The sequence below is a fragment of the Alligator mississippiensis genome, chromosome 3 (genome assembly GCF_030867095.1).
Source record: "Alligator mississippiensis isolate rAllMis1 chromosome 3, rAllMis1, whole genome shotgun sequence".
NCBI classification, from domain to species: Eukaryota; Metazoa; Chordata; order Crocodylia; family Alligatoridae; genus Alligator; species Alligator mississippiensis.
This window is the reverse complement of record NC_081826.1, coordinates 13375753-13394471: the sequence shown is the minus strand read 5'-3', so window position 1 is coordinate 13394471 and position 18719 is coordinate 13375753. Positions and strand designations below refer to the sequence as shown.

Below are 18719 nucleotides of genomic sequence, written 5' to 3'. Positions count from 1 at the left end.
GCTTCTGTATTGTGAACCAGGTGACAATATGGAAACACAATACTACACAGCTGGAACCATACCTTCCAAGGCCAATTCCTGCTGTCTCTGCTCATGAGCCAGGAGAGAGCATTACTCAGTGGACCTGAGGATCTAGAATAAGAGGATTTGGCATATAGGGCATAAAAATCATTCTAAATAGGATGGAGGCCATTGCTATGTCTTCAAGTGTGATGTGACTAGGAGGTTAGTGACAAGCAAGAACTCGTCAAAGATGTTCTGTTGACATGAAGATCTCCAGTTCATCCCTGGAAGAGGAAGTTTCTTATTCTTCACAAATGGAAAACCCTTAATAGAAAATGTGGCTCTGGTACAGCAACAGTTACACTTGGGCCTGCCCAGCAGTCTCCCACCAGAGGTAGGGGTTCAATTATTTCTACCTTAATGAGAAAATAAAAAGAACTTGGGGTAACCAGAATGCCCCAGTCATTTGATTCTTTTCCCCCTTTTGCTGTCGGACGCTTGGTCTTTTCATCATGACAACCCCATGATTTCTCCTCAAACCTCCCATGATAAAGCAGTGCCATCAGGGATGCACTGCTATGTTCCTGCTGCTTCCTTGCTCGCAGGGCACCTGTGGCAAGTTGTAATAACTCATTATACCGTCTGCTAAGCAGAAGAAATAATGATCTGGCTGCTTGATTTAAAAATTCCATTCCCAGTAATATAAATGCAGCCCAGGGCTTCAAATCTAAGAATCTCGGGGCTCAATGATAATTATAAGCAACTCTAGCAGCAGTGACTAATATGGCCCAGCTGATGGGAGGCTTGGATTTAATGGATCTTATCAGTTAAGATAAGTGCTCAAAAGAAACAATGATTTTAGTGGCTAATAAGTTTTAAGATTAAAATACTCACCTGCAAACCTCCACCTACTGCTGATCATGCTGGCCCATATTGTCTCACTATTCCCTTGAAATCCCTTTGTCCCAGGAAGGGCCACAGGTATTTGTGCAATCCCCTAAGCTCTTGGGAGCAGAGTAAGCTGAATGGAAGAGGATGGTCTCTCTCTGCTGCAACATGTAAGAGTTATCCCCCATTTTCTGCCTTTTAAGGTTGTATATCGTAGGCCTGTTCCTTTCTACAAAGCTGTTTAGGGCTAGGGAAGGACATTACACACAAACTGGTTTAAGTGATCAGAAACTGGCTTAAACATGTAACAGAACAGATGTGCAGTGCACATAAACCAGTTTGAAAATGGCTGAAACCACTTTGAGATAAACCTGGTTGAATGTAGTATCAGACTTAATTGATTTGGCTCAAACTGGCTTATGCAATGGCTGTCCCAGACCCCTTCCTTGTTTAAGATAAACCAGAGTCCTCCAGCATCCCACCTGCTTTGCAACCCTAGGCAAGGCTCTATTCTTTGCTCCAGCCCAGCAGGGCTGGCCCCTTCCCTCTACTTCCTGGCTACAGCTCTCACAGATTCCATAGTTTCTAGGCCAGTTGAGGGGGAGGGAAAGAAAGAGGAAAGAGAAAAGAAAAGGAGTTTGAGTGCAAGTGTCGGACCATCCTATTCCTCTAGTGGTCCCCCAGCATCTTGAGGGTGCAGCAGCTTGTCCTGTACGAGCGAGTCCCAACAGCAACCCAGGAGCCAACAGCTCAGGGCACTTCCAGCTCCTCATTTCTTACCAGCCTTCACGGCTGACTTGGTAACTTTTGGCTGTTACACTAGTCTTCTCCACAGCCTTGATCACGCCAACCGCCACCATCTGCCTCATGACCCGCATGGTGAAGCGGCCAAGAGGTGGGTACTCGGAGAAGCTTTCCACACACATGGGATCATCTGAATGATGGCAGCATCCCCAGGCTTCAGTGCTGCAGGATTGTCCTCCGGCTTCTTGCTGGACCTGAGGTCAATCTTCTTCTGCAGCTCGGCAAACTTGCAGGAGATGTGAGCCATGTGGCAGTCTAGTACTGGGGAGTAGCCAGCAGTGATCTTGCCTGAGTGGTTCAGGATGATGAGCTGGGGGGTGAAGCTGCCTGCCTTCATGGGCGGGTCATTCTTGCTGTCTCCAGACACATTCCCCTGGCAAATGTCCTTTACAGACATGTTCTTAACACTGAAGCCCACATTGACCCCAGGCAGGGCTTCAGCCAGGGCCTCATGGTGCATTTCAACTGACTTCACCTTTGTGGTGACATTGCTGGGAGCAAAAGTCATGACCATGCCAGCCTTCAAGGTGCCTGTCTCCATGAGCCCCTCGGGGACAGTGCTGATACCGCTGATCTTGTAGACCTCCTGCAGAGGCAAGTGGAAGGGTGTTTTCACAGGGCGTGAAGGAGGGATGATGGAATCCAGAGCCTCCATCAGAATGGTGTCTGCCATATTCCTTTCCTTCCTAGTTATCTTCCAGCCCTTAAACCAGGGCATTTTGGCACTGGCCTCCAGCATGTTGTCCCCATGTTAGCAGGAAATGGGCACGAAGGCCACTGTGGCAGAGTTGTAGCCAATCTTCTTGATTTTGTAGGTGTTACCTTCCTTAGTGATCTCCTTGCTGGCACAGCAGCATCTGCCTGGCTTCCTTCTGCTCTTCTTCTCCGTTCAAGCAGGGATTCCTCCCTCCCCTCTGCCTTGCATAGAGACCTCTTGGCATTAGGTAGCATACCACATGCTAGGTGTCATGCCCTAGGGTTCCCCTATCTCAGCTTGCTGCATCCTAAGGTTTTAATGCATGAAAGGCCAATTCAGTCCCCTTTTATCTCCCTCACAATTCAGAGAAGAAGTTATCTATCTTCTTCATATGTGCCCATCTGGACTCAAGGAGGACTTGTACAACAGCATCATTGCCTTTTGCAGCCCGGTGCCATTGTTTTCTATTACGGCTGTGCAAAACAGCATCATTTTGTTTTGACTTCTGTTTCACTGTTTCAATGGGTCAGTGTCTTGTTTCAAGTTTTTTGTTTCATTTTGAAAGCATTTCCATTTTGTTTTGTCGAAGCTGTTTTGTTGTTTCAACGGTTCACCCATAGGCTATAATGGGGAAGCACAAAACTGCCTATATCCAAATCTGCCAAAGAAAAAAAGTTAAAAACAGCAGGGGTGGTAGCCCCTTCTAAGGGCATGATGCCTGTTAAGTTTCAAGGAGATAGGTACAGGGGTTTCCAGGAAACTGCGCCTCAAGCTGCTGACAACACACATGGGTCACAAGTTTTGCTTAAGGCGCTCCCTTGCTGGCGTTGGGCCTCTACATGACATGGTAGTGTTCCCCAATGTGGCCTCCTTCTCTTACAGCCTTAGCCTGGTCCACCGCTTTAAATAACAACAGGTAAAATAACTTGGTGAGTAGTAAGACCAGCAGCATCTCAGGCAGCCAAACTGTCACAGAGCTGTTCTTTCCTCTCCTGCAGGAGCTTCTTCTCCAGCATGTGTTAAGGTGCACCCTCATTGTGTGACTGCGTGTGTGAAGTTGCATCCTCACTGTGTTCTTCCCCCCTGTCTCTTTACTTTGTTTCCCAACTGGCAAGCCCAGCTTCAGCTTTGAAACGCGAAATGTTTTGACTGCCCTCATTTCATTTTGAGGCTGGTTCGAAGCCCTTCATTTCATTTCAATTTCACTATTTTGAGCTCAAAATGAGTCAAAATGAAACAGCCAGCAAAATTTCGCACAGCCCTGTTTTCTATCATAAATGCACAGTGTCATTTTCATGAGGTGTTGCTAGATTCTGGGATACTAGCTCAGACTAGGGTTTTTTCTTTTGTCTTATTATCTGCTTCTTTATATATCACCAAGTCCAAAGTGAGGGTGACACCCACTTTTATGTCTAGAACAAAGTATCAGGTCATGACAACCCATTCTTCACTGGTGCCATTCTGTAATTAAACAGCACAAAATATGAATCAGAGTTGGATTTTCTTCTTTTTTAAGTGTCTTAGTATTTTCATGCCCTGATGGGCTGGGGATAACAGGAACTTGTGGTGACACATCCTCAGTTGAAATAATTGCAAGTTGCTTGAATTCATGCCCACTAAACTGTGGCTTCTTGTCAGATGTTCTGTGCCAAGCATAATAAATCCTATATCTGCTTATTTTGCAGTATCTTCTACTTGTGTTATCTCAGGGAGGCAAGAATAATACTGTAGGACAAGTACACAATTTTTTCCATACATCACCATTAAACCTATGTGTATTTACCTCCAGGGGTGAGATTTCTCTCCCCCTTCATACCACCAACATGGGCTATCTACTGGTCTTCAGTTTTGATGGCCCTCTTTGTAAGAGGACAGCAGCAATGCCCTATTTGGAGGCGCCTGTGGGTGAATTTAATTTTATGCTTATTGTCATGTACTCGGGGTACGCAAGGAGCTGGTCAGCATCATAGCCCAGCCCCTGGCATGGATCTTCGAGAACTCCTGGCACTCTGAAGTGCCCGAAGATTGGAAGAAGGCCAATGTGGTGTCTATCTTCAAGAAGGGGAGGAAAATGGATCCAGCAAACTACAGGCCCATCAGCCTGACCTCTGTCCCAGGGAAGGTCCTAGAAAAGATTATCAAAGAGACCATTCCCAACAGACTGGTCAATTGGCAAAATCCTAAGGGATAGCCAGCATGGGTTTATTGCAGGTAGGTCTTGCTTGACAAATCTTATTTCTTTTTACGACCATGTGACCTATCACCAGGACAAGGGGGAAGACCTTGATATCATATATCTTGACTTAAAAAAGAAAAAAAAAAGTCTTCGATCTGGCATCCCATGATCACCTCTTGGTAAAACTGGCCAAGTATGGCCTCGGCTTCTCCACGCTCTGCTGGCTGGGGAATTTGGCTACATGGTCAGACCCAGAGGGTGGTGGTTGATGGAAGTCAGTAGTCATGGTGCCCTATGACCAGTGGGGTCCCTCAAGGCTCTGTCCTTGGGCCTATATTGTTCAACATCTTCATTAATGATGTGGACATTGGGGTCAGAAGCAGACTGGCTAAGTTTGCCAATGACACCAAACTTTGGGGTAAAGCATCCACAACGGAGGACAGGAGGGCAATCCAGACTGCCCATTTCTTGAGCGTGTCGAGGTCAGATGAGACCCTGATGGCGTTTAACACCAAAAAATGCAAGGTTCTCTACCTTGGGAGGAAAAACCTGCAGCATCCTATAGGCTCAGCATGCTACGCTGGCTAGCACTATGGATGGGCGGGACTTGGGGGTCAGGATTTGACCACAAGATGAACATGAGCCTTCAATGTGATGCTGCAGCTAGTAAAGCAAGCAAAATGCTGGCTTGCATCCATAGATGCTTCTCGAGCAAATCTCAGGACATCATTCTCCCATTGTACTTGGCCCTGTTGAAGCTGCAGTTGGAGTACTGTGTCCACTTCTGGGCTCCACAATTCAAAAAGGATGTGGAGAAGCTTGAGCAAGTCTAGAGGAGAGCCACACACATGATCAGGGGGCAGGGAAACAAACCTTATGATGAGAGGCTGAGAGCCATGGAACTCTTCCCATAGCCTGCGCTTTTCCAGGTTGGTGATCTGGTAGCCACCTATAAGTTTATCAGGGGTGCTCATCCGGATCTGGAGGAATATCTGTTCACCAGAGTGCTCCAAGGGGTGACAAGATCGAATGGTCAAACTCCTCTGTGACCCTCAGGCTGGATATGGGGGCTCAGACAGTAAAGAAGTTCTTCCTTAAAGTCTGGAATAGACTGCCACCAGAAGTAGTTCAAGTACCTACCTTGAATGCCTTCAAGAGACATCTAGATGTTCATCTTGCTGGGATCCTCTGACCCCTGCTGACTACCTGCCCCTGGGGCAGGGGGCTGGACTTGATGATCTTCTGAGGTCCCTTCCAGCCCTAATGTTTATGAAATCTATGTATCTGATTCTGAAGAGCTGTCTTAATGCCTTCATTTTTCCCAAACGCTGATATTTTTTCTTTTCTCATGTCCATTGAATATACTTGCATGGTAACTCTCAGGTTATTCAGGTAATAACCTATGAAGCTTAGACCTTTCCAAATGAATTGGTCTTTAAGGGCAGTCCTTGCCCTGCCTTCTGTTTTAACTTCAGATTAAGGTAGCTAAATGCTTCCCACTAGTTGGGTTACTAATTTGAATAGCAAGATTGGACACGCACTTCTTCATGCAGTTTCACCATTCCAGCACATCTTTGTGTGCCTGCCTTGTCTACTCTGGGCAGGGATGCTGCTGGAGGCTTCAAACTCCCTGTGTACCCTGCAGTGTTTGCCTTTCTGGCAGCTAGACCATTTCTGTTACATGGGACTTGCACTTCGTCTAGCTTCACCACCGCAGCTCTGGTTCCTTCGAAGCTCCTCAGAGCCTCTAGTCATGCTTGTTCTCCTTATTTTCCACAAATCAAGTCTTCATCACTATAAACCTCGGTGTGTTTCACACCGTAAAAAAAAAAAATAAAAAAAAAAATTGCTGTTATCCTGTGAAACACCCTGGGTGCTAAAGGCAGCTGAAATGTCAGTCAGTAAAAGCAGTGTTTTCCTCAGGGGGGTATAATGTGCACAAGTGCATGCTCTGCTTTTCCAAGGGATCATGCCAGAGCCCCTGCTGACACGTCAAGCACAGAAAAATGCTTGGCTTCAGATACCGCTCTGAGAATTTCTCTGGGTAGGCAGCGGACATGCTCAGTTCATTTGTGTCCATATGAACTCCTTGCTTAGATAGATAGAAATATTTTAGCAGGAGCTTCTTGTAGTCCCTGGCTTTGCGGGGAGAGGTCTGACTCGCAGCAAGTTTTGCTTCCTTAGCTCTGCTCTGTTGAGCGTCCCTATTCCCTGGAGCCCTTGCTTGGACACCTCCATTGGTTTGGAGTCTTGTCCCTGCAGCAATTTGTGCCTGTTTAATGATTCTGGCACATTTCTAACCCAGCAATGAATTATTTTCCCCTGGTATTTATTTATTAAATTGTCTCTTGCTTATTTGTTCTTCACTAGTCATTTAGTTGATAGGGTTGTTTAGCAGAGATTAGCATTTCCCTAGAAACCCAGAAATTCTCTTTTCTTACCTTCTCTTGGCTCTGCATTTTCTGTCAGTGCCCATATCACTGTTCCTGGTACCATGTTGACCAGGGGTGGGTAAAATATGGACTGCAGGCCTGTACCTGGCCTGCCAATTGATTCTGTCTGGCCCATGGATAAGCTTTGGGTAGACCTGTATCATGTTAGTGTGTTGAGTCCATGTCAAAACGACATTAAGGATGGAGAACTGCTGCTTTGTGTGGCCCTTCTGGCTGCTGTGACTGCACTTGTCCACTGGAGGACAGCAGGGTCCAGTGCTTCACACCTGCCCTTGCTCCAGGAGGGCAGCAGAAGATCAGGTGTGGTCGGCAGCAGCTATGTGCAGCAGTGTGCACCCAGGGGCCCTTTGTGTATGGATGGAGCCAGCAAAGCAGCCCAGAAATGTCCCACAGGGAAATGAGTGGCACCTCTGCCACACACGGCCCCTGTCTGTTCCTCTGAGCACCAGGGTTTGTGGCTGAGCAGCATCCGGTGCTGATGGGATGCTGCTTGGTGCCACCTACCCCTGGCCCCGCTGTTTGTTTGCCTTGTGCTCATGCGGATTCACTATTCTTAGGGAGCCCATGGTGGCTGCACTATGCTCCAGGCAGTGGCAGAGATGGTGGGTGCAGGATGGCCTGGCTTCAGGTCGCAGCATGGAGTGTGGCATGACCAATACCAGGTCAGTGGTGGCATGGCCAGAAGGGAGCATGCAGGGGCCAAGGGCATAACTTTATTTACTGCAGTTCCTGCATCTCTCTTTTTTTTTTCTTCTTCCAAATACTGGGCCTTGTCTCTCTTGGCTTACACTTGCTTTCTGCTGTATGTACAACTCCATGCATTTATTTATCATGGACTCTCACCTTGCAATCCACATGTCTTTCTGTCTTCAGCCCCTGCCTCTGCTCCACTTGCTCTCTTACTGTGGGGGCTTCAATCTGCCCCCTGCCATACCCCTTCCCTTCGCCTTCACTGACTTGCCTGCTGGGTGCTGCCCCACATGCCACTGGGCTGTGTTCCTGCCTGCCCACAGGCTGTGGCTGCGTGTCTGCATGCCGCCCAACCCCACTGCTGCCCCATGGGATGGCCCAGAGGCAGTGATGATGGCGGCAGAGTGGAGGCTGGGTGCAGGCTCCAAAACCACATACACAATTAACACATTAAAAAAATGAATGCGAGCAATGATTAAGGTCTTAATTGCGTATGTTAATCGCAATTAATTGATGGCCCTAATTTTTATATGATGTGCCATATTCCTCAGAACTCTGTAATATGCAGATAAAAATGTGATTACATTACATAGATATTTGTGATGAGGAAAATCCTTTTTTTTTTTTTTTGTCCATTCTCCTACCTGGACAAATCCATGAGTATCTTGCCCCATAGGATTTGCGTTATCCTAGGTTAATAGGATAATAGACTACATGTAGCTTGCTGACTTCATTCTTTTGGGACATTCTCTATAAAGAAGCCCATTTTCTAATATCTTTAGATTGTTTCGCAATGCCATATGAATGCCACGATGCTGGACATGTGATAATAGTGTAACGTTGTGCCTTTAAGACCTCATGCTTATTACCCTTGGACAGTGGTATCTCTCTGCATTGCTTCCAGCAAAAGGCTATGCATAATTGGTGCAGGTGCAAATTTAGATACAACTCAACATTAGCAATAGCTGTAGAAGAGGATCCCTAGGAGGTGAGATTCTGAATGTTATAGATCATGGGTTTTTTTTCTGATGAAAGGAGAACAAGAAGGCAAAAGGCATTGAATGAGCTAATTAAAACCAATGACAGGAGAGATCTGTCTGATGTCTGCATGGAGCCTTCATTACTTAAAGGGCTGGTGACATGCTATGTACAAAATTACAGGGTAGCCAGTTTAATTTCAGCTGAGAGGAGAGCCTTAGTGGTAGAGTGGGAGGAATGCTTGGGGAGGTACAGTCTGACAGCTTGGTATTTGGGTACGTAGCAAAATTTCAGGGAAGGAAAGCTGGGGCTCTTGCTCGGTTAATAATTTGCTTTGAGGAGAACAAGGGAATGAGCAAAATATGCTGTTCTTTGATTTACAACAAAATCATGTAATTAGGCTAAAGGTCTAATGCATTCTACTATAATAAAAGCTGTAGCACTTCCGGCTGTGTGTCTGTCTGATGGTAATGCTCTGGGACAACTGCATATGCACCACCTGGAGCCTTACTGATGGGCAGACACCGGTGGAGGCGGTTGGTGCCAGACTGAACACTGCTGCAGGGCAGGGCGCTTCTGTGTGGCCAATCCCTGCATGGCACACTGCAGGCCGCAGAACACATGGGGAGGCAGGGCACGTGGTTGCAGAGTGCTGTGAAGTGAGGCATGCCCCCCCAAGCCTGGTCCCCACGCTGCATGCCATGCAGCCACAGGGTGCTGCGTGGGGGGTGATATGGTGTGGCCACAAGGTGCCATGCAAGGAGCGAGCGTAGTGGGTGGATGCCATGGGGTGTGGCCACAGGGTACCGCAAGGGGAGTGGGTGGGGTGGCGTGGACAGCACCTGCCAGCTGTAGCATGAGGCCTTGGGGTGTGGGGTGTGCTGCCACCCCCCGCTGTGGCCATGCAGCATGGGGCATGGCGCATAACCAGCAGGTGCTCACCCCACCGTGGCCACTCCCTACCCCACACCATGCGGCAATGTACTGCGTCCCCCGTGCACTCTATGCCACACCCCAGGGCTACTCCATACACCATGCAACTGCAGCTGGTGGGTGCTCCCTGCACCATGGTTGTTCCCCACACCACGCCCCACCCTGCAGACGTGTGCCACCCCCCCTGCTCAGCCACACATTGCACCCTCCATGCACGCCCTGTACTACACCCTGGGCCGCTTTCCCAGCCATGCAGCCATTCAGTGCTCCCCACACCATGGCTATTCCCTGTGCCACGACCTGTGGGTGTGTGCCACCCCACTCCTGCGCAGCCGTATGCCATGCTCCCTCATGTGTGGAGCAGTAGGGAGGTGGGGTGGAGCGGGGCTGGACCCAGAGAGGTGGCAGGAGGGCAGAGGGAGCAGGGCAAGACCCAGAGCAGCAGCAGAGGTGGGTGGGGGGAGTGGGTCAAGACCTAGAGTGACAGCGGGGGTGGAGGAGGGCAGGGCCCAGAGCAGCAGGGGGAGGGTGCGGTGCCAGATGCTGGTCTCCATCCCCACCCCCTCCTGTCATTCATGATGGGCATTTTGCTAGTTTTTCTATAAAGATCTAACAAGCCCGATTTTCATACTATGCTGAACCCCATCATTTAAATTATGTCATTTGTGATTTCTGCCCATGTATACAAGAGGAGAAGGAAGGTCAATATGTACCGAGCCTTGGAATAGAAAGAACGCCATTTTATGAGAGTTAATGGCCACCGTGCATGTTTCTTGTGCTTTAATGGAATTGTTTGCATGCTAGAAAAAAGGTTTCTAGAGTAGCTGCTGTCTGTTATCAGAGTTCTGCAGGTTGCAGTTTTTACAGTTAAGGATGTAAAAAGGTTGGCACTCAAACCCTGTTTTCATGTCAGAGCTGGAATGGTGAACATTTTTAGAGCAAACATGTAGAAATTTTTTTCAGTTTTTTGCAGGTAAAGTTTTATTCAGCATCAGTTGCAGGAATGCTGATGGCTTGGTCTCGGCAGAAGGTGTTGAAGCAGAACTTGTGGCAAAAAAACAGGGTGTATGGCCTATCGCTGGGAGCCTATCTTTTTGCCAGGTGTGCCAATAAGGAGCCTCACCCCAAGTGCTACTCTGATCCTCTTCCCCTACTCCTGCTCTGCTATCCAGTGCTGTCCTCCTGGATCTGCCAGCACACGCACACACGTTGGCCATACCTGGTCTAGTGGAAAGAACATAACACAACTGGATTCTGTTCCTAGCTCTGCCAATAGTTTGCTGAGATGCTGATCAAGAAGGTCACACCTTCCTTTTCTAGTCTGTCTTCATTTTTATACTGTGTACAACTTGGAGAAGGGGCAGCCCCATGTGGCCTGCCTGGCCACGTCTATTGCAGGGGCTCTGTGCCCCGTGCCTGCAGCTCCACACTCGCAGAGGGGAAGGCCCCTGCTGGACTCTGCAGGGAAGCAGGGGGTGGGGCTCCCTCCACTCCCAGTGGATTGTGGGGACCTGAGAAGGGGAGGCAGCATGATCCAGTGTGGGGCTTTCCCTGCTGTGAGTGCTGGAGCTACAAGTACGTGGTGTGGAGCCCTAGTGATAGGGCAGGCTCTGCTCCCGCCTCCCATGCAGCACTGGCTAGAGCTGTGCCTGCACTGGGCACAAGTGCCCTGACCTCCTCATCTGCTGCTGTTGCTAGGCAGTGGGGGCTGCATGCCATGGTGAGGGTCTGGGGGGGCCCTTACACCCCCCACACACCCACACCCTGCCCCAGAACCCCCATCGACATACGTGGCCACAGCCATATGCACGCTATAAAAGAGTCGTGCTTTATGTTTGAGTTATTATGCAATCCATTCTGTATACAGTACACAATCACAAGTCATGACAGATTTTTTTTTTGTAATAAAATTTAAAATATAGTAAGTGTTTTGACTTCTAGTATATGATTTGGGTTTTTTTTCTGGTTCTAAGATGGTAACCCTCTCCACTTGCAAAAGGAGTATGCGGGGAGTGGGGAGAGGGCAGCAAGGGATGGATTTCTGGTGGAAAGGGTTGGGGGTTAGGGAGCAGGACTTCTGGTCCCAATGTGGCAACCAGGGGGTGGGATTACTGTCAAGGGATGGGGCTACCTATTTGGCCCCTGACAGCTCGCCAAAACTTGTTAAGTGGCCCTCCACCTGACATAATTGCTTGTCCCTGCTCTAATGCTACAAGTAGGCCTGGGTGGGTAGACCCTGGAGACTGTGAAGAGACCTTTGAACTTGTGTAGATCTCCACTGATTTTTATCCAAAATAGCCTGTAGCATTGGGGACTTCATGTATATGATAAGGGGAAACATTTGCAGTGCAGCAGGAGTTAACTAACATCTGTTTTTTTTTCAAATTGATCTTAAAACAGAAAAGAGCTAGTAGATTAATGCGCCTTCACTCTCCACAGTGCTTATGCCTCACAAGCCATATGGTACTCCCTAATCCTCGGACTACAGAGTTTCGTTTTCCTGGTGTGTCTCCGTGGGTGGCAGTGTGAATGCCTGGCACAAGCTCGGTCAGGAGCTTACTCAAAGTTACTTTCCTCAGGGTCAATTTATGCAATGCTGCTGTCTCATTACTTGCTGCTTCAAATAAATATTAGCCGGTGAAATAGCAAGGCCTTGGAATGCCCTGTGCCAATGTTGCAGTGACAGGGGCTGTAAAATGCAGTCCTGGGCATCCTCCAGATTTTCTATGCAATTGGAGATGAGTAGGAACTTTCTGAGTGAGGGTGGTCAAGCATTGGAACGGGCTACCTAGAAAAATTGTGGGATCTTTAGAAATCTTCAAGAGCAGGCTAAACTGATACTTAGCTGGGATGGTTTAATCAGGGATGATCTTGCCTTGAGCAGGGGCTGGATTAGATGACCTCATAAAGTACCTTCTAGCCCTGCTTTCCAATGATCTTACATGTAAATGATTCTTAAATAAGTAGGGGGGAAATGATCCTGTTTTATGATCTTAAGTCAATCTGTCTAACTCTTAAAGCTGTGAGGAAATAACTTGCTATTTCCGTATGTAGTTTGAGGAGGGGCTGATGGACATGCAGGCCCCCTCTCTAACTCATAGTGCTTTACATAATGCCATGAGTTAGAGCGCCTGCCCCCCCCCCCCACAGATGTTTGCCAAGGACTTTAAGTGTCCAATCATATGACAATTTAAGTGCTCTGCAGCTGTGCATTTGTCACAGCACAGCTGCAGAACACTTTTCAAGTAGCCAATTGCACGAGAAACTATGCCTCATCAAATGAGGGATCAGATAGAGGCATTGCACTTTGGAGTACCTTAGGCAACTTGAGCTCCCTAGGATTAATTTATGGTGTAGCCAGCCTAGGTCTGCCCTGGGCTGTCTGCTGGAAGGGAGGGAGAGCAAACTGCTGGCTACATTTTCCTGGCCTGAGCTTGGGCAGGGGGATCGGACCCCCCCTCCCCCTCAGGCCAGGCAAACCCCAGCTGGCAACTCCGCTCCCCATCCCCACCACTCCCTTCCTGCAGACACCTGGGGGGGGGGGGGGAGCTAGGGAAGAAGTGACCTCTTGGGCTCCTGCAGGGAGGCAACTTCCACCCCCCACTCCCCTCAAGCAGGCTAACATCTGTTAGGTTGAGGGGGGGGGTCAGTGCTTTAACTCATGGCACTTTATGTAAAGCGCCATGCATTAAAATGGGGACCTGCATATCTGTCAGCCCCCTGTATGTTGGCACACTTCCTCACAGCTTTAAGGGTTAGACTGACTTAAGATCATAAAACAGTGTAATTTATTCCCTACCTATTTAAGAAGCATTTGCATGTAGGATCACTGGAAAGCAGGGCTAGAAGGTACTTGATGAAGTCCCCTAGTCCAGCCCCCTGCTCAAGGCAGGATTATCTCTGACTAAACCATGCCAGCCAAGTGTCTGTCTAACCTGCTCTTGAAGACTTTTAAGGACCCCACAATTTCTCTAGGTAGCCCATTCCAATGCTTGACCATCCCCATACTGGTATCTTTGTTGGAGGCTTTCTCCTTTTTTTTTTGAAGCAAAAAAACCCCAACAACAATAACAAAAAAGACCTAGGAAAACTTGAATTCATTATATGTTTTACTTACCCATGGTACACTTTCCCTCTTGCCCAAATGCTAAGGCAGTGGTTTGATTCTTTTTCTTTTTTTGTGTAATTACTTTTTGTATTGCAATTTTAACTGATGGCAAAGGTGCCCAAAGCCACAGGCAGATCTAAAATATAGAAAATGAACATTTAATTCAAAGGGTGGGGGAGTGCTTTGCAGTAGATAAGCTTTGGCTAACTGGAAATGTGACCTTTGGAACCATCGTAGTGTCATAGTTGCTGCAGAATAAACTGATGGTGAATGGCTTAAGCTCAAGATCTTTGCCTTTTTCTAAAAGCTGTTACAGGAAAATTCTTTAATATTTCTGTGGAATGCAATGGCAGATTTAAAAGAGGCCATCAGATTTGCTCATTGAGGGCTCCTGGATTTCATTTGAATTTTCTGAATCATCCATGGTTCGGAGTAGAGGGAGAGTCCAAAGCCAGTAAAAGGAAGCTGAAGGCAGTGCCAGCCTGCGTAGTGGACCCACAGAGGCAGACTCTTGTCCTTGTTGGATTCTCTCTGAATTCCACAGAAAGGAATAACTTTCTGAACCCCGGACTGCAGCTGGAGCTGGATAGCTGGCAACTGGAGAGGCACTTACTGCTCTACAAAACTAGTACACTTCACACTGAAAGGAGCCCTGCTTATTTGTGTACTTATCTGTTTTGTTTTGTGCTGAAATTCAGATACAAGTAGTTGCATGCACTTCTTAATTAAGAGGCTCATTTGGCACCTGGTTTAAACAAAATTATTATGGTAACTTTTTACTTGTACTTCTAACCAGGGGAAGGAGAGAAATGGAATGAAGCTCCTTGAGCTGTCGTGTTTGTGATGTCTTAATCTTTGCCAGAGACTAGGATCTGGTTCATCATTTTACACCCACTGCAATTGATTTGACTGACTTTAATGGGAATAGGACTGGGCAAGTGGTGTCAGGTTCTGGCAGGTGAAAAGCTTAATTTCAGTTTCCTAAACATTAACATTGGGTCTCTTTGTTACACACAGCCAACTAAGTAAGCACTATAGAAAACTATTATGGCTGAGGTATGCTGACTAGTAAGGGAGTGAAGTTTTCAGAGATGAGAGAGGAGCTGACAAGACTTTACTGTGTGCAACAAAATGCAAAGGTGGTGTTCATTAGCTTCTTAAAACCGGGGTTTAATCTTGGGAATTACTGCTGGACCTTGCAAAGTGAGTCTTTCTCTGAAAGAATGTGGCAAAGGCTTTGTTTCTCATTTCCCAAAGGATTTCTTGGTCAGATGTGAGAATTGAGCCTGGTTCAATCAGTCTACTTCAGGCATTTGTACTGTCCCTTTTTGCTTATGGTATCGGAGTACCCCACACTCAGCAAGGGATGTTGCATAGATTACCTGGAGCGTAGGGAAATGCAGCTATTCCATATTATAGATGGGAAATGGAGCCTTGGAGAGACTAAGACAAAATCCATATGGGTAAACTAAGTACCTAAAAGGGACTTAAGTGGCATTTCAGTGCCAAGTTGCAGATAGACAGGCACTGCTATCACCATACCAGTATCCACAATCCCATAGTCATCTAAAATCAATGAACTGCAGAAATCCCAAGGTTCCTAACAGGCTTCCATGCAGGTTCGTGGGGTCAGACACCCAAACTTTGCAGTGTTTTGATGGCTAAATCGGATGCATCCAGGGCAAAATCCAGATGGACCCTTTTAGTCATTCTTCCAGGCAGAGCAGGAGTTGGCCAGAGGCCTCCTGCAGGGCAGACTAGCATCCTAATTGCTGGACCGTCCATTCTCTGAGTTGCATTTGACTTCTTGTACAGTACTTCAGTTGGCAGTAATATTATTATTGCAATATCATTAAATCTGCCACCCTACTGAAGCCAATTGCTTAGAACTTAGCAAACATTTTGATATTGTATACATATAAAAAAGGATTAAAGTCCAGCCCTATGACTCTGCTGGCTCTGCGTGGCTCGCAGGAGCAAAATGGAGGGAAAATATATTTCTGTCCCTTCAGTCTGCAGATCTGACTCTGAAAAAGTACAGGGAGATGATTTGTGGAGAAAGAACTAGCCTTTTTATTTTATTTTATTATTTTTTTTTACATTGTGTTGATTTCAATGTAGAGCAATGGTAGTATTGCAAAACAAGCATCCTGTGCTAACTACACTTTTTATCCTCTCCAAGATTATGAGCAATATATTCAACTCATTGAAATACTTCAGATTCTGTCAAAACAGATTTTCAGTGTTTTATCTATGGCACTAGCCTTTCCTGCCCAGAGAAGAGGCTGGTCCTCATGATTTCACAAGGTCCTTTCCAGCCCTAAACTTCTGTGAATCCATAATAAAGAAACTGGGGAGAGCAGTGAATGCATCATCAAAGAAATGCAAGTTAAATTGTTCAGACTGGGGTGCCCAAAACTAGGATCTGAAGGTGATATTTAGGCTTAAGTAGGGCTTGCACTTAGAAACATAGAATCATAGAAAGTGAGGGTTGGAAGAGACTTCATGAGGTTGTCTAGTCCAACTCCTTGCTCAAAGCAGGACTAGCCCCAAGTTCATCCCAGACCAAGCTTTGTCTAGCCAGGTTTTGAAAACCTCCAGGGATGGAGCTTCCACCACCTCTCTCTGGGTAACCTGTTCCAGTGTTTTACTACCCTCCTAGTGAGAAAATTCCTTCTAATATCTAACCTAAACTTCCCTTGCTGCAACTCGAGACCATCACTCCTTGTTCTGTCATCTGCCATTACTGAGAACAGTCCAGTTCCATCTTCTTTTAAAGCCTGCTTCAGGTAGCTGAAGGCTGCTATTAAATCCCCACTCAGTCTCCTCTTTACACTAAATAACTCCAGTTCCCTCAGTCTTTACACACAAGTCATGTCTCTCACCCCCCTCATCATTTTTGTTGCCCTCTGTTGGACTCGTTCCAATTTGTCCATTTTTTTTTGTAGTGGGGGGCCAAAAACTGAACACGGTACTCCAGATGTGGCCTCACCAGTGCTGAATAGAGGAGAATAATCACTTCCCTTGACCTACCATTTTATTTTTTTTTGGTGAGGAATGTGCCCCCAGAGGTAATTGGGTTTTGTTGTCTTTGATAGATTCTGGTGTGCAGTTTGTGGGGTACTGGAGATAGTTGGCAGTTTTGTGTTTTGAGCTGTAGGAAGTTGGCTTCATTTCTAGTGATGAGGTTAGGTGCTTGTTTGAATGTACAAACCACTTTTCAGAGCTGGGCCTATGAACTGCCACATACCACACAGCCACGCTTGCCCAGATGCAGCCTTGGAGATCAGTGTTAACATCTGAGTGTTTTAATCTTAATTTGAGTCCCTGACTTGGCAAAATACTGGACTTAGCTGTATGCATATGAGCAGTCCTGTTGAATTCAATGGCTGGACTCAAGCTACTTGCTAAATCAAAGTCAAAAGCACAAGCCACTGCTAAAATTCTTCCCTAAAAAACCCCTCAAAAGTCTTTAGAGCAATGGATCTTCATGGAAGCACTTGCCAAGTAGTAACACCACATTGGGCTTCCTAGAATAGTAACGATATTGCTATCTATGAAGTCTTGGAAGTTGCAGAAGGCCAAGTGTTGCTGAAGCTTTTATCAGAAGCTGTTGGAATCCTGAAAGGATTATTTCCTCCCTGTGACTGGCTCTGACATTGTATCTCTGTTTTTATAAGCTTCATAAAAAGGAAGTGATGAAAATGCACAAAAATAATAGTTAAGTTTTAATGACACTAAAAACAAGACACCTGAATATATCCCTTACGGAAACTCAGTATAAATTAGGTTTTATTTATTTTCCTTTAAAACTATCCCACTGTAATAGCTATTAATTAGCATTGTGAAGTAGTGTGCAAGGGAGCTTATAGATGTTTCATTATCTTAGCAGGTTTTTAAAAAAATAGTTTGCTGCTGTGTCATAAAAGAAATGCCATTCCAGCTTCAAACTTTGGATGGCAAGGAGTAATACCCGGTGCATGTAAAATGTTATTGCTCCTCTTATTAAAAAATACCTCGCAGCTTGTTGAACAGAGTTTTCAGTTACCTGATGCACTTACCTATTACTGAAGATGTCAACTTGTGTGATCTCATAGGACTATAGATTGGGGCTGGCAAAAGCAAGGTCCTGATTTTTGAGGAAGAGGATTTTCCCTAATAAAAATGCTGCACCTATATTAGGGGTGTGCCAGGGCCAGGCTCCATGTGACTTTGCATGCAACTTTCTTTTCATTCTGCTTGGGATTGAGATTGAGTAGCTGAGATGCAAAGTTTAGCAGACTAGAGATTTAAGGAAAAACTCCATTTCTGGAGAAACAAAATTGTTCTTTTTAAACATGCTCTGGGCAGTAAGCTGCAGGGCAGCTGGAAAGCCCAGGCAGCCTGGCAGGTGGGAGCCTGGATTGCTTGGGTGGCAAATAGAGTGCAAGCAGGCAGTCGGACAGCCTACCTGGGTTCTGTCAGGAGTTGTGATGGAATCCATAGCTTCTCGTGGAATACGCCGATTTTTCTTCAATTGGCCTTTTCCTGCAGAAACCTGATTTTTTGTTTTTTTGTTTGCCCACCTCTGAACTACGGGCAATAGGATCCTGGTGAAAAGAAAACAAAGTCCAGCCTGTGGGCTAGATCTGGCTGGCGGTGGACTCCATTTTCCAGCAGCCCCTGCCCATGTGGCTGGGGCTGGTTTCCATGGAGACCCCAGTAGCAGCCGTGCTGTGATTGCATGGCTGGGGTTTCCATGGAGACAGGCCCCAGGAGCACTGGCAGTGTGGGGAGCTTTTCTGGGGCTGGGCTGAGATCTTGCAATGGTGGCAGCATGGTCTGAGCCAGGGCAGAGTTGCCAGCCTGCATGCTCCAGGCAGGGGCATGCAGTTAGCGGGTTATCACAGCACAGCTGCTTCTGGGGTCTCCATGGTAACTGGCCCCAGCCACGGGGACTGGGGTTGCTGGGGAATGGAGCCTGGCTGCTGACTGGGTTTGCCATTTTGG

At 46.8% G+C, this 18719-nt stretch overlaps 1 long non-coding RNA gene and 1 pseudogene across 1 annotated transcript in view; one reads left to right on the top strand and one right to left on the bottom strand.

Moving 5' to 3' along the window:
- The window catches only part of LOC132249215 (uncharacterized), a 184278-nt gene that overhangs the window by 3809 nt on the left and 161750 nt on the right, over positions 1 to 18719 (top strand). The window lies entirely within an intron of this gene.
- On the bottom strand, positions 1661 to 2783 carry LOC102577380 (elongation factor 1-alpha, oocyte form-like; annotated as a pseudogene).